At 37.1% G+C, this 15,377-nt stretch overlaps 1 protein-coding gene and 2 long non-coding RNA genes across 3 annotated transcripts in view; 1 reads left to right on the forward strand and 2 right to left on the reverse strand.

Moving 5' to 3' along the window:
• Positions 1-15,377, reverse strand: part of LOC133418372 (NLR family CARD domain-containing protein 3-like) — a 170,944-nt gene that overhangs the window by 81,513 nt on the left and 74,054 nt on the right. The window lies entirely within an intron of this gene.
• Positions 2,402-4,706, reverse strand: LOC133418461 (uncharacterized). The gene is made up of 3 exons (XR_009770443.1): positions 4,412-4,706; positions 4,073-4,246; positions 2,402-2,464 (listed from the first exon to the last, which is right to left on the reverse strand). It is a non-coding gene; the product is annotated as an uncharacterized LOC133418461 (long non-coding RNA).
• Positions 6,330-8,928, forward strand: LOC133418455 (uncharacterized). Its single transcript, XR_009770442.1, has 3 exons — positions 6,330-6,404; positions 7,407-7,597; positions 8,753-8,928. It is a non-coding gene; the product is annotated as an uncharacterized LOC133418455 (long non-coding RNA).

Consider the following 15,377-nt stretch of genomic DNA (forward strand, 5'->3'; position numbering starts at 1 on the left):
GAGGAGGTTTCTATTGGAATGTTTTTTAATGTTTTTGCCTAATGTTCTTTTTTTGTCTGTTTGTTTTGTCTAATGTTTTCGTCTAATGTGCACGATTTCAACTGTTTATTGACAATGTTGCGGTTTCCAAAATTATGAAGTAAAGTTTTGATTGTTCACTAAATGAATCAGCGCTAAAACCAAACTGTTAAAACGAAACTTATGAGCTGAAAGAAAGTAAAAAAAAAAGATAGCTAAATTAACAAATACGTGGTTAAACTAAAACTTATTGTGAACCTAAAATACATTTCCAAAAGACTCTTAGTTGACGGGACGTCCCTGAAAATAGGTAAATAAAAGATTGTGGAAAAAAAAGATTGTGCAAAATAATATACAAAACTTAAAACATCAAAGTAATTTAAGGCTAAAAGCAAAACTGATTGAACGTTCAAAATGGGACAAAGTTCCGTTACACGGTACAAGATGCAACATTTTCCTGAAAGTTGCGAACCTGTAAAGTAATGGCAAACGAGATATGGTTTTGATGGGGAATTGGAAAAAGACAGAAAAAGGAAAAGAAAGATACGTGAAAGTGAAGAAAAAGGAGCTGCTGCAAAGTTGCAGGGCCAAAAGTCATGGTGCGGGGTGTGTGTGTGTGTGTGTAAGGCTGCAGCTGTGTGTGTGAAAGCGCGCTCCAGCGTGTCCTGTCTGGCTGCGCATTCACGAGGGGCTGCGTGGGTGGGAGGCTTGGTGAGGCCTGGGAGTGGAAATGTCCTCTCATTTTGGGACTGGATGTCCATAAGTTGAATGTTGAATTTCCTATGAGCCTCTCTGTTGACATTTTTGTTGGAATGATACAAATAACTGGCTTCTTTGGATGATGTGGTCTGTGTCTGACGAGGGAGACTTTTTGTCTGCTGGACAAACACAAGAGCTTCAGAGGACGTTTTGTTTGGTGTTTCAAGTGAGGGTAACACTTTACAATAAGGGTCCCTTAATTAACGTTAGTTAATGCATTATTAAGCATTAATTAACAGTTTAATAATAGTTAAATAACCATTATTATGTATTACTTAACATTAATTAGCATATTAGTTAATGCATTAATAAACAGTTAGTTAATGCATTATTAAGCATTAATTAACAGTGTAATAATAGTTAAATAACCATTATTATGTATTACTTAACATTAATTAGCATATTAGTTAATGCATTAATAAACAGTTAATTAATGCCTACTGCTCAGAGTTAATTAATACATTAGTAAGCATTAATAAACGTTACATGATGTAATTATTTATCCTTATGTATGCATTAGTTAGTATAAAGTAATACATTAGTTAATACATACGTAAAACGTTAATAATGTCCCTAGTAATCATTTACTAATGGTGTTTATTTGGAGTGAATATGCATTAAGTAACAGCTACCTAATACATCAACTAATCATTCGCTAATGGTGTACATGTTTACTGGATGGGCATTATTAAACAACTATTTAGAGTCTTAAGTAATCATTTCCTAATGGTGCTGTGTATGTTATCAGGTAGCTTACCTGACCTTATGAACGGTAACCTGACATAAACCTTAATAAATGTATAGGAGTGGCTCATAACCATTACTTAACCATTAGTAAAGGCTTGCTGGACCCTTATTGTAAAGTGTAACACATTTATCCCTTAGGTAACACATTATTAATGCTTAACTGCCTCATAAGCATTACTTAACCATAATTAACCATTAGTAAATACTTTTCTGGACCCTTATTGTAAAGTGTAACACATGTATCCCTTAGGTAACACATTATTAATGCTTAACTGCCTCATAAGCATTACTTAACCATAATTAACCATTAGTAAAGGCTTGCTGGACCCTTATTGTAAAGTGTAACACATTTATCCCTTAGGTAACACATTATTAATGCTTAACTGCCTCATAAGCATTACTTGACCATAGTTAACCATTAGTAAATTAAGCAATCACATATAAAGAAGTTTACACTTTTTATTTAAAACAAAATAAAACAGATTTTAACAGATAACATTTGTTATATGTATACAACAATTGAAGATGCAACAATATATATATATATATATATATATATATATATATATATATATATATATATATATATATATATATATATATATATATATATATATATATATATATATATATACACACACACACATCTGTGATAACAGAGCACAGAGGAGATCTTTGAACAAACATTATTTAGTAACATAATACAATAACACAGTATGATAGGCTACCCTCTGTTTATCCTCCCTGGAAATGTCTGCTCCCTTTTGACATGATGAGCTATGAGTGGCACCAGTTCTCTCCTCCCCCTCTTCTCCACCAAGCGAAGCACCGGCTTCCCTGGATGTCTTCGCCCTGGCCGCCTCGGCGTGCTTTGCACCCCCAGCATCCCGAACACCCACTTCCTCCGCTTCCAGCCCCCAGCCATCCTGCCCCTTCCATACTGTGTTTTTGGGGAAAATGACAGAACAAGAAACAAGATTATTAACCTTGTGTCAGATAAATTTATAATGTTAGCAGGAATAAAGTTGACAAATCTGATTATACAAAGTAAAATGCAAGATTTCCATGGAATGGATGATTACTATAGCAAAATGTAAGAGTTTCTATAGGAATGATTCTGTCCCATTCTGTTTTTCATCACTATAACGCATGAACATTATAAATGATGGGCTGCTGTTTCAACTTGGCTTCTGTCGATCAGCAATCCAATCGTTTCACTGCGATTGAGAAGACAATCAACAATGTTTTTTCTTCTTGCCGATGTTATAAAACATACACACATGCTGCTACAGCTGTGTAGCGCCCCACCCATTGTGCTTTGGCTCAGCTGATCGACGCTCAGACAGCAGTTAGATCTTGCAGTTTTGAACTCTTTTTATACACACAAAGTACAGCCAAATACCAGGCTAAAAAATACAGTATAGATCTCCACATTAGGATGGTGGACCAGAGCATGTGAGGGAAACAGAGCAGGTGAGAATTTTCTTGCTCCTTGCTCACAGACCTGTGCAGCGTTGTACACTTAAACCCAAACCTGGCATCGTCAGATTCCAGTATGAGTTCTGTTTCAGATCTCTTCCCTCCCACAGTTTGAATAATAATTTAATCAATTACTTTTCGATAACAAACAGATTCAGCTAGAAAACAAGCTGGTTGTGGGTCAGGTATGGGTGGCCCTGGAGCTAAATTGGAGCGGGATGGAGTAGGAGCGCTGGTACAACTTTTAAAATAAAAATCTGCACCCTGCTCCCTGTTGGAGGCCGCATATTTGCACTTCGCCAACTTTTACTGTTGCGCTTGTATTTGGTGCCTTTTGCATCTTCAATTGGTAAATGTCTTTGACATAACATTTAAACTCTTCTTTCTAAACATATTTCTAATAATTGCACATGATTTTGTAATGTTTTACCTCAAAATTCTGATCAAAATTTACATATTGAATCTTTGAATATACTAATTAATTTTTCCACATTGGTGATGTGGTTATAACTAGTCTCGTTTCCAAACTCTAATATTTCAAAATGATTGTCTGGGGAAGTTCCACCTCAATTTTGTAAAAATAAGCGAGTGTCTGGGTGAAAACGTTTTGTGAGTTTAAAAAAAAACAGTGTTGCAAAACCAACCAACAGTCTTTTAGGGTGGGCCTTTCGTTGCTAACATTGCTGACGTTTCTGGTAAGGTGTGTGCAAAGCAGAGCTAACCAATCATTGGCTGAGGACGAAAGACTAACACAGATTTTCATTTAATTTCATTTACTTGTTCTGCCCATGGAAACATTCAAATTGTACCAAAGGAAATAGCAAACAGTTGCATCTTTATCCGTGTTCAGAAAGGAGCAGGAAAAAGAAAACTTTTATTTAACCTGCCTATTTTACCTATTTTACCTTTTCAAGGAAGCTGGTTGCAACCAGCGGTAGCACTATTACAAAATCCTGCACTAACTTCCCCAGACATTCGGGTCTTGTCCAGTCTCCTGAACGTTGGGCATCACAAGACTAAGTCATAATTAGCAGCCTAACAATTTGTAGCAGTTAATATAAAAAGTTACCTTTCTTTTATGTCTGAAGTGACTCATCTATCACCACGAAATGCTCCTTCCCCCAATTCTCTGTCCTTCTCTATGATGCAGCCTCTCCATCGCTGTCACGCAGACCTCCTGTTGCTTTGCCATTCTTGAAAGGGTTCTTGAGGATGCAGCAATGTTGTCCATCATGAAATCAAGCTGGCGAATAATAATAATAATAATAATAATAATAATAATAATAATAATAATAATAATAATAATAATAATAATAATAATAATAATAATAATAATAATAATAATAATAATAATAATAATAATAATGACCAAAAAAGTTATCCCACAATGTTAGCCAAAGTTACGTACCATTCAAATCGGTCCACAGATCCACAATCTTTTTCTTCAGCTTCATTTTGTGATGGCACCGGTTGCACTTGACTTTCCATCTCAGTATTTTTTTCTTTTGGAGCCATTCAATTAGTTTGAGGTGTTTGTGTTTTTTTTTTTTGCCTTCTGTCAGCTCACTCAACTTGTTTGCTAACTTTAACCCACTAAAATGAAACCCACTAAAGTGCTCCTAAAATGAAACGTGCAGCTTGGTAAGTGGCTATCCTATTAAAATTACTGTCCGTCCTGCCAGAAAATTCTGCTCCTCCTACAAGGCAGTTACACCCAGGTTACACCGCGATAACTCCTGAGTTCTGGTGCGCGCCTATGCTGCGTTCATGACACCTCAGAACTCTGGGTTTCCCCATTGAAAACTCCCATTTCTGTCTTCAAAGCGTTCCAGACATTGACATTAGACATTGTTGTGTGATGTCAGAAAACTGATTCTCCAAGAAGACTCTGAATTTCCCGATTAGGAGCACCAATATTAGGCCTTAGTTAAAAGCCTTAGTTCCGAATTGGCCTGAACGCCGCACGCCACACTTTTTTCTTTGCGCGCACTGACCGCGGCCCCATCTACAGAAGCGTCTCCAGGGGCCTGTACTACGAAGCAAGTTCAACATATCCAGGATATCTTTTCCTTATCCAGATTCACTAAGCGGGACAATTGCAATCACGCTAAGCGGTCACACGACGGCGGTTATCAACTCGGTATATCAACCCAGGTTTCTCCAATCTGGATATGAGCGCGTGCACATAAAAGGGGCGGTGTTTTCAGCGCATGACCAATCGCAAGCATGGAGAAGTCCGCTGTCAGAGCCGCTTATTTCAGTAGCGAAGAGCAAACAATAATTTTACGGAAATATGATGAGTATAGGCATATAATACAGGCAAAAAGCAACACAGTTGCAGCTGCAAAATGCAGGAAAGACAGCTGGCAAAAGATCGCTGACTGTATAAATGCGTAAATTCATAGGGATATAAACATATATTTGAATATTCTGGGAATCTTAATCTTAAACTGTAAACCATGATCAGCAATATTAAAATAATAAAAGGCTTGCAATATTTCAGTTGATTTGTAATGAATCCAGAATGTATGACATTCTTTTTGTTTTTGTGTTTGCATTACAGAAAATCACAATATTCTAATTTTCTGAGGCAGTCTGTATATATTGGTTCTATAACTATTGTTGTTGACCGATAACTTGTGCTGATGCTGTACCAAAGAATTGGGTTTTTTTATTTATTTTATTTAATTTTTTATTTTTTCAGGAGGGGGGGATTTAGTATTTTAAAGTGACTTCTCAGAATGTTCGAGGGACGAAATTGAAAATCCCTTTTTTGCTATCCCCTTACAAATGCATCTTCTTTTTCATTTCTTCTTGATTTATTTATTTAATTGGTATTAGTTTTGGATTGACTGTACATCGGATTTTGGGTGATGATTTGTTTTATTTATTCATTGATTGATTTATTTTTTATTTTCTCCTCCACCTCTTTTTTCTTTTTTTCCTTTTTTTTTGGATCGTTCATACAGGTACTCATCAGGGAAAGCAAAGGGGTTTTGGTGGTCCCTGAATACGCGTTCTCTTCGGAGGGATCCTCTCACGATCCGCGCACCAAGCTCCACTTCACCAAGCTTCTCTTCGAAAGGGCATGTCATTTTCCAAGAGAGCTGATTGGTCAGTGGGCGGTGCTTTTACACCCGGCGATCTGTATCTCGAACATAACCTGCTCCGGAGCAGGTTAGCGGTTCAGCATAAGTTACCATGGCGATGTGCCCCGCTAAGAAGTGAACCACCGTCGTAGTCCTGAAAACCCAGGGTTAAACCTGAAGTTACCTCGCTAACCCCAAATCCCGCTTCGTAGTACAGGCCCCAGATGGATGAGCTCGGAGTCTCACCTCGCAGGACCAGGATAACCACGCACAAGAAAAAAGCGGAAAAGGGAAATTCATCTGGAAAACATGGTAAGATTAATCTAACTACGTTAAACTGTTAGCTCTTAATGTTAACTTTATGACACTTTTTTTTGAAAAGTTCACAATTCGAGTTGTCATAACAAATACATAATTCTGACAAAATGCTGCATATTTGACTCAGTAACACTTGAATAATGGAGAAGAAGAAGTTTACGTCGTTAAATTTGAAAGACTGACTTCTCAGTCATGTAACTGGGTGTGTGTAGAAGCTAATACACCTCGTGAAGGCTGACACTTTTTTAAACGAAAGACCCCAACTAAACACGGAGCGGGATGGATGAGACGTCAATGAAACTTGATGTGATGAAGCTCTGCTGCCCCTGCTAGTTTTGGGGGGGTCACCAGACATAAAACCTGTTTTCTCTGTATTTTGAAGGTAGAGGCTTAGATTTATTAGGAATTCGTCTGAAAAAAATTATAATAGGTAAGAATTACAGTACATAAAAAATATGTGGTTATAATGGGAGTCAATGGGGCAAATTTGGACATGAAGGTAAAGAGTGTAAGTTTTTTTAAATGAACAATCATTGTTCCAAAAATAATAATGCATCAAAATAAATGTTATCAATTATTGACATAGTCAATGCTGTAATATATTTCACTTTGAACCTAATTTTTGAAAATATTGCATATTTTGTGATTTTTCTATTGAAAAAATCAGGAGTTGTAAAAATAATGTTTAAAGATTATAATTAACTTTATATCTATGGCCAGGTCTGAAGTTGTTGAAAAGATTTTATGTGGTGACAGTGAAAATAAATATGTATTACATTTTTATTGCACTTTTATGAGATGGTAGTCAATGAGGCAAATTTGGACTATGGGTAAAAAGTGTATATTAATTTTAAGGGATGCTCGAGGGTTAAAGAATGATGGGTGTGTACGCTGTGGGTGCGAAAGTTGTGTCATAGCTGTGTTTGTTATCGTAGGTGTTTGTATACAATAAGCAATCAAACTGATGTAATCAACTATCAATCCTTGCATCCATAGCTTTGACATGTCTCAAGGAGGCTCAACAGTCCAGAAGAGAAGACAGTGATGATGAAGCGATGAGGGGATCTGAGATGCAGCATGACAGTGAAGACGACAGTGAGGATGACTCTGAATCCAGCTCTGAATCCAGCTCTGACAGGATAAGGAGAAAAAGGCGAAGAAAAGCAAACATCGCTCTCGCCTGCGGGGTATGTGAAACGTATTTCTTGGCTGGCTTGAGCTGTATGTGTCTGTTGTCCCTACAAGTAGATCAATCTCTCATGACAAGCTGACAGGGCTTGAAATTAACTTTTTGACTTACTAGCCAAGTGGCTATTAGATGAAAAAAGTTATTAGCCAACCAGATTTTTTACTAGCCAAAACCAAAACGTTGCTTTACTTTTGTATTTCGACATCATTTGTATATAGCAGTCATCGTAGTACCATATTACATCAATCCTGTTTTTCTATGCGCTACAATTATCATTCAGTATTCAGTGTCTGTATATTCTATAATGCAGCAGGTGTATTGTATAAATAATGTGTTTATTCTGGGCTGGATAAAAATGTCCAAATGAGAACGAACAAGTGAATTTAAAAACAAGCAGCCTTTTTATTATTAGCTCGAAAGTGTCTTATAAAGACTACAACAACCAACCTAGCCTGTCTTAAGACAACCACAAGACAACAGCTAAACCATTTAAAGAACTATACAGTGTGTCCCCTGCTGGTCAAACTGAGACATTGCATTGGTCCATTTTCTCCAGTTGTTCTTCAGAGTGTTTACTATTCATTCTTCAGAGTCAGACTCAGACGGTTCACCCCGAGTTGACATCAAGAATAAAAAATAAAAAGGTGCAATGGTGCGCACAGTATTGGGAATCTCAATTTGATTTATAAATGGCACAAAAGTTGGGAATCTCGATTTTTCTAACTAGCCAAGTGGCGAGAAAATCTGTCTCGCCACTTGAGGAATTTGGGTCGCAAATGGCAAGTGGAGAGTGCTAAATTCAAGCCCTGCACGCTGATAGAGGGATGTACCAGAAGGACCAGTACGGTCCAAATGAATGTTAATTTCCAAAAATGATTCACCCCAAATGTGTCCATTTTTATTTAGCATTTTCCCCTCTTTTTTCCCAATTTAGCCTTGATAATTCCCTGTGTGTGTCATGGTGTTTCCATGTACCTTGGTGAAGTTGTGCCAGAAAATCCTTCTACACTGTGTTGAGGTGTCACATATGGGATTAGTGTGTCTCGCGGCACATTGAACATTAACAGTAAAATACAATGATTAGTTTTTTTCTTCTCATCAATCTCATGATTCAAATGATACATTCCTTCTTGTTCTTGTGTGTTTATATTAGTTGGAGGACCAGGTGATGTGGTGAAGCGGTACAAGGAAGTCCTTGCCATTTTCCAGACGGGGAAGAATATGGCCAAATCCTTCGAGAAGTATGGAGTAGACAGACTTACTATTGTGAGGACTGCAGCGATTGCCGAGCTCGCAATAGCTGCTCCAGAAGAATATGATCAGGTGGAGAAGGGGGGGACGGTGGCAGACTTTGCTAAAAGATGCAAGGAGGTTATAAAGGCCACTAAAGTCATTTCTGCTACAATACATAAAATGAAGGATGATGAAATTATGCCAGCCTATCATACTGTGTTATTGTATTATGTTACTAAATAATGTTTGTTCAAAGCTCTCCTCTGTGTGAATTGTTGTTACGTATCTGTTATCACAGATGTGTATATATATATATATATGTATATATATATGTATATATGTATATATGTATATATATATATATATATATATATATATATATATATATATATATATATATATATATATATATATATATGTATATATATATATATATATATATATATATATGTATGTATAAGATGTATACATATAACAAATGTTATCTGTTATCTGTTTTATTTTGTTTTAAATAAAAAGTGTAAACTTCTTTATATGTGATTGCTTAATTTACTAATGGTTAACTATGGTCAAGTAATGCTTATGAGGCAGTTAAGCATTAATAATGTGTAACCTAAGGGATACATGTGTTACACTTTATAATAAGGGTCCAGCAAGCCTTTACTAATGGTTAATTATGGTTAAGTAATGCTTATGAGGCTGTTAAGCATTAATAATGTGTTACCTAAGGGATAAATGTGTTACACTTTACAATAAGGGTCCAGAATAGTATTTACTAATGGTTAATTATGGTTAAGTAATGCTTATGAGGCAGTTAAGCATTAATAATGTGTTACCTAAGGGATAAATGTGTTACACTTTACAATAAGGGTCCAGCAAGCCTTTACTAATGGTTAAGTAATGGTTATGAGCCACTCCTATACATTTATTAAGGTTTATGTCAGGTTACCGTTCATAAGGTCAGGTAAGCTACCTGATAACATACACAGCACCATTAGGAAATGATTACTTAAGACTCTAAATAGTTGTTTAATAATGCCCATCCAGTAAACATGTACACCATTAGCGAATGATTAGTAGATGTATTAGGTAGCTGTTACTTAATGCATATTCACTCCAAATAAACACCATTAGTAAATGATTACTAGGGACATTATTAACGTTTTACTTATGTATTAACTAATGTATTACTTTATACTAAGTAATGCATACATAAGGATAAATAATTACATCATGTAACGTTTATTAATGCTTACTAATGTATTAATTAACTCTGAGCAGTAGGCATTAATTAACTGTTTATTAATGCATTAACTAATATGCTAATTAATGTTAAGTAATACATAATAATGGTTATTTAACTATTATTACACTGTTAATTAATGCTTAATAATGCATTAACTAACTGTTTATTAATGCATTAACTAATTTGCTAATTAATGTTAAGTAATACATAATAATGGTTATTTAACTATTATTAAACTGTTAATTAATGCTTAATAATGCATTAACTAACGTTAATTAAGGGACCCTTATTGTAAAGTGTTACCCAAGTGAGAGCTCCCCTCTTAGAAAAATAAATAAATAAACAGAAATAGAGTAATAAAGTCTTTTTGAATTATTCTAAGCCCTGAATGCAGGCATAGTGACGTAGAATTGTCAAATTGGTTTAATTCACCGTTCGAATGGTTACGGATTACTTTTGTAAATCCTGTATTTGACCCGGTCTTTGTGTGTTTTGATCGTATAAAAATGTAATTCTTGCGATTGTAAGTATGAGATGTGTATGATTGGGTTGACTGTTACACGAGCATGAAACATATCAATCATTTTTCTTTATTTTAACTGTCGTAAAATCACGTACTGATGATTGACAGCTTCAACAGGTTGGGTTTCGTCCCGTAAAATGAGCACCGCTGTATTTTTAGATGCAGTAGAAGGGCGTGTTCATGAACCTACTGTCAATTGCATGTCAGTGACATTTTACACAGAAAGGGGCGTATGGAGAAGAAACAAACCCGTTGAGCAGTTCTTTTACACACAGAGGAACTCTGAGTGCACACGAGCATATTCACATTGTAAAAAAATTAAAAAAAAAAAAAAAAAAAAAAGAAGTACATTTGTGATCAGTGCTGCTATCATTTAGTTTGAGAGTTCAGTTAAAATGCACCAATTAAGTTTAGTTAATGTAGTTTGAAAAGAAATAATTTACACATATGCACTGGTACACAAACCCACATATAGATGATCTGAAGTTTGTGTTTAATATTTAGTTAGTTTTTGTTTATCTTTAGTTTTAGCATCGGAATTTATCCAAAGATTTGTTTCACTTTTTCTTTTTAAGACTTTTGTAAATACATTCTGATTAATTTGAATGAGAAAGAGGAGTAAACAAGAAGAGAAAAAGAAGGCTAAAAAAAAAATTGATGAAACGGTAAAAGCTGCTGATGGTCTTGCAGATCCATTTCGGGATACCGACCAGTTCGCAATTGACTTGGTAGATTTGGAGTTAAAATTAAATAATCACGGGGGGCACGGTGGCGCAGCTGGTAGTGCAGCCGTCTCACAGCAAGAAGGTCCTGGGTTCGATTCCTGCCGGGGGATGCTGTGGGCGCTGAAGTGCGTGTTAGTTCCCCCATGACTTCAGCACCCTGGGTGGGGTTGGCGAAAGGGCCTTTATGTGTGGAGTTTGCATGTTCTCCCCGTGTTCCCCTGGGTAGCTAATGGGAGCTACCCTCACAAAAACATGCACACAGTCCTGGGCTATACATGCCCCCTCTGGCCAACCGGGGCGCCAGATGAGAAAAGACTCCTCAGGTTAAGGAGGAGCCCTGAGCTCAGTGCAGGGCCCTCCTGGGGTTGGTAGGTAGGAGCACGGGGTGGTAAAACAGGGATAAAAAAATAAATAAATTAAATAATCACATTATTGTGTCTCCATAGAGGAGCATACACTTGCATTGCAGCATGCAAACAAAAAGATTCAGAATCTCCTGAAGACTACATGATTCATCTAGAAACAATTTTCTGGCCTCTCTCCTGTCTTCAGGACCAATAACTAAAACCTCTGTTTTGTCCTGGTTGAGCTGTAAGAAGTTCTCTGCCATCCATGAATTGATAAACTAAAATACAGTATAAAAGGGAATCAAAAGGCCCAGTGTCATCAGGAGACACGGCGATGTACAGCTGTGTGTCATCAGCGTAGCTGTGGAAGCTGATGCCGTGTCTCCTGATGACATCCCCAAGAGGAAGCATATAGAGATTAAAAAGTATTGGACCTAAAATTGAACCTTGGGGCACCCCCCACTTACTTTCATGGGTTCTTGAGGAACATGTATCCAGACTTAAAAGAAAGCGCCGATCTGTGAGGTAGGAATAAAACCAGTTAAGAACAGTACCAGAGAGGCCCACCAGGTTTTTGAGTCTATTTAACAAGATGTGGTGGTTCTACTGTATCGAAGGCAGCGCTAAGATTCAGTAGCACCAGAGGGGTATTCCAGGAAGCAGGTTTAGTGAAAATCCTGAGTTTGTTAAGCCTGAGATGAGGGAAATCCAGAGTTTTCAGTTCCAGAAAGCGAGTTAACTCAAATTTTGAGTCAGTTACTATGGCAACTGAGCCTCTGAACCTAACCTGCTCGGTAGCAGGTTTACTTCAATAAAGCCTGAGTTTCTCTCTGTCTCCTCCCTCAGTGGCGTCAATTCAGCCAATTGGGGCAAGCGGCAGAGAGAGCAGAAAAAGCGTATCTGACAAACGCAACGTATTTTATTCACTATGTCGGTGCAACAATATCACAGGGACATCCGAGTTTAACTTCAAACAGTTAAAGTCCAAATGCAAAAAGCAAAGGGAGGGAGCAGAAGACAGAAAGAGAGGGAGAGAGTAAAAAAAACAGATTTATACAGATTTATAAGAGGGTAGGGTAGGGTGATTTGATATTTTACCTTAAAATGAACTTGCATAATTAATCCATCAGTGGCTATCAGCCTCATTAATATCTTCGGCTGCTGGGGCAACATTGGACTCATGACTTGCCTTCTTTCTTTTTTTTTTAAATTAACTGGTTGTCTGCTTCCTTTTCATTTTTGTAAGTTAGTAACACTGCAGTGAGCGCTAAAAACGAGATTGCTAGCGACCGACCACCGGGGGGTATAAGTGTTGGGAAAGATAATACCTAGTGAAATCCATCATGTTTTTCTGATATGCATTTGTAGTTATTTTATATGTATTAAGTAATAGAATAAATCAATACAAATAGACACAGAGTAATTCCATAAATGCATAAAAAAAAAATAAAAAAAACATTTTCCCCTGAAGCCGTGTGTGATCTAAATGACAATAAAATTTCATTCAATACCATTCCACCACTGCTTTCATCTGTAATACTATAAGACAGTGTGCTTTCTCAATCCTGGTCCTCATGGGCCCCTGTCCTGCATGTTTTAGATGCTACCCTGCTTCAGCGCACCGTGATAAAAGTACGTGTGTCATCAACAGAGTTGTGCAGACCTTGGTGACAAGCTAATGAGGACCTTTAATTAGAATCAGGTGTGTTGGTGCAGGGAAACATCTAAAACATGCAGGACAGGGGCCCACGATGACCAGGATTGAGAAACACTTAAACGTTAAATGAATACTGCATTCAAACTTACACATTGATGTAGCAACTTTCCCCCACGCCATTTCTATCCTCGTGTTTCGTGTTTTTTTTTTCTGAAATCTGCTCTCATACTCACCATACGCACGTATTAACACTTCTAACTCCAGTGGCGTGAAGTATGTGGATCTTCAGACGCAAACAAATGTTTCTTCAAAGGGATTTTGTAAATTGAAATGTTAAATAAAGTTTAAAAAGAAAAAAGAAAAAGTATGTTGCTCTTCTGTTGTCGCCATGGTGAATCCTTGTTTCAGGGCTCTACTGATGATGGCTTTTTAACTCGAGTTTAACAAACTCAGAGTTGATTGAACTAACTCAAATCCGCTGTTCTGGAACCGAAAACTCCGACTTTCCTATCTCAGGTTAAGTCAACTCAGAGTTCAAGTTTAAACTCGGAATTTGTTGAACCTGCTTCCTGGAATAAATACCCCTCAGGACTGATAGTTTCCTTGAGTCCATGTTACACCTGAGATCATTAACAATCTTCACAAGGGCAGTCTTCCTAAAGGGGTTCATCCTAAAACCAGATTGAAATTGTTCTGAAATATTATTTCTGTTTAAAAAATCATTTAACTGGATAAAAACCAGTTTTTCTATAATTTTACTTAAAAAGGGTAGGTTGGATACAGGTCGGTAGTTATTAAAGCAGTACAACGTAACTTTCAGCTTTTGTTGAGTTTGGCGGCTCCTTTGGACAAAAGCGGTAGTGCTTTACCAGAAAGAACTACATTTCCCATGAGCACCAGCGCGTGCTGCCGGAAAGATCCTGTCTTCGTTGCGTGCATTTGTTTTGATAATGAATGAAATAAGACGGGACGGACTTTCAAAACTACTTTTCTGTTTTCAGCGGTCGTTTGCAGGATGGATAGTGAAGAGGTAATGTATCTATTTTTGGCTAAACAGTGTAATATGATGAAGTTGAAAATCACTAAGTTCAACTTGGTTTTATTAGTGAAGTCACTGTTTCAGCGAGATAATGCGCCCTACAAACTCATACGCTCTGCACCTTTTTCCTGTCACATTTTTTAGAGGGACTTTGTCATAAATTAGTAGTCCAACATACTTACTGACAAAATAAAAAAAATACTTTATAACCTGTGAATAACTGAATGTTTTGCAGATCAGCCCTGCACAATTTTACAGTCCTCAGGAAAAATAATAGAAATGTTCTATACATTTTTTTTGCATTCCATTATTTCCTCTAATGCTGTAATTCTATTCAATTGTATTATTATTTTATAAAGCTTCCTCATTGCAAATTACACAATTGTATGATCACTATTATTATTCTATGTGTCTGTTGTTGATATTGTCAGTAATTTTAGAATTACCAAAACCCAAGACGAATCCCCTGTATGTGAAAACATTCTTATTTTGATTCTTATTGAACATAGAACTCTACATTTACATTTGTATCATAACAATTCTGTCACGGCCTGAGGTTGAGTGGGTGTGTCTGGCTCCTTCCCCCCCTACCTGACAACACCTGCAATCACTCTGGTGCAATCATGCCCACAGCATTTAAGCCTCAGTCCCTCTTCAGCCCATGCCAGATTGTCTTGTGTTCTCCAAGCCTTCAAGCCGTTTACCAAGCCAAGTGAGTTTTCAAGTTTTTGACCTTTTGATCTTTTTCTGCCCCCAGACCACGTTTTTGCCTAGCCCTTGCCGGTACCTCTGCCTTCGCTGACGGCCTTTTTGGACCTTGACCTTTGCCTGCCCCTGGATGGATTTTTGCCTGACCCTTGCCTGCTCAGATTTACTCAAATAAATCTTTTGAACCGTTTTCCCTTTGTCTGCATTTGTGTCCATTCCTTGTGTGCCTGACAAATTCTGTCTCTTGTTTTATCAGGAATCTGCTGTTCCTGAGAACACCTCTACCTCTGCATCATCAGA

The sequence above is a fragment of the Cololabis saira genome, chromosome 2, assembly GCF_033807715.1.
Source record: "Cololabis saira isolate AMF1-May2022 chromosome 2, fColSai1.1, whole genome shotgun sequence".
NCBI lineage: Eukaryota > Metazoa > Chordata > Actinopteri > Beloniformes > Belonidae > Cololabis > Cololabis saira.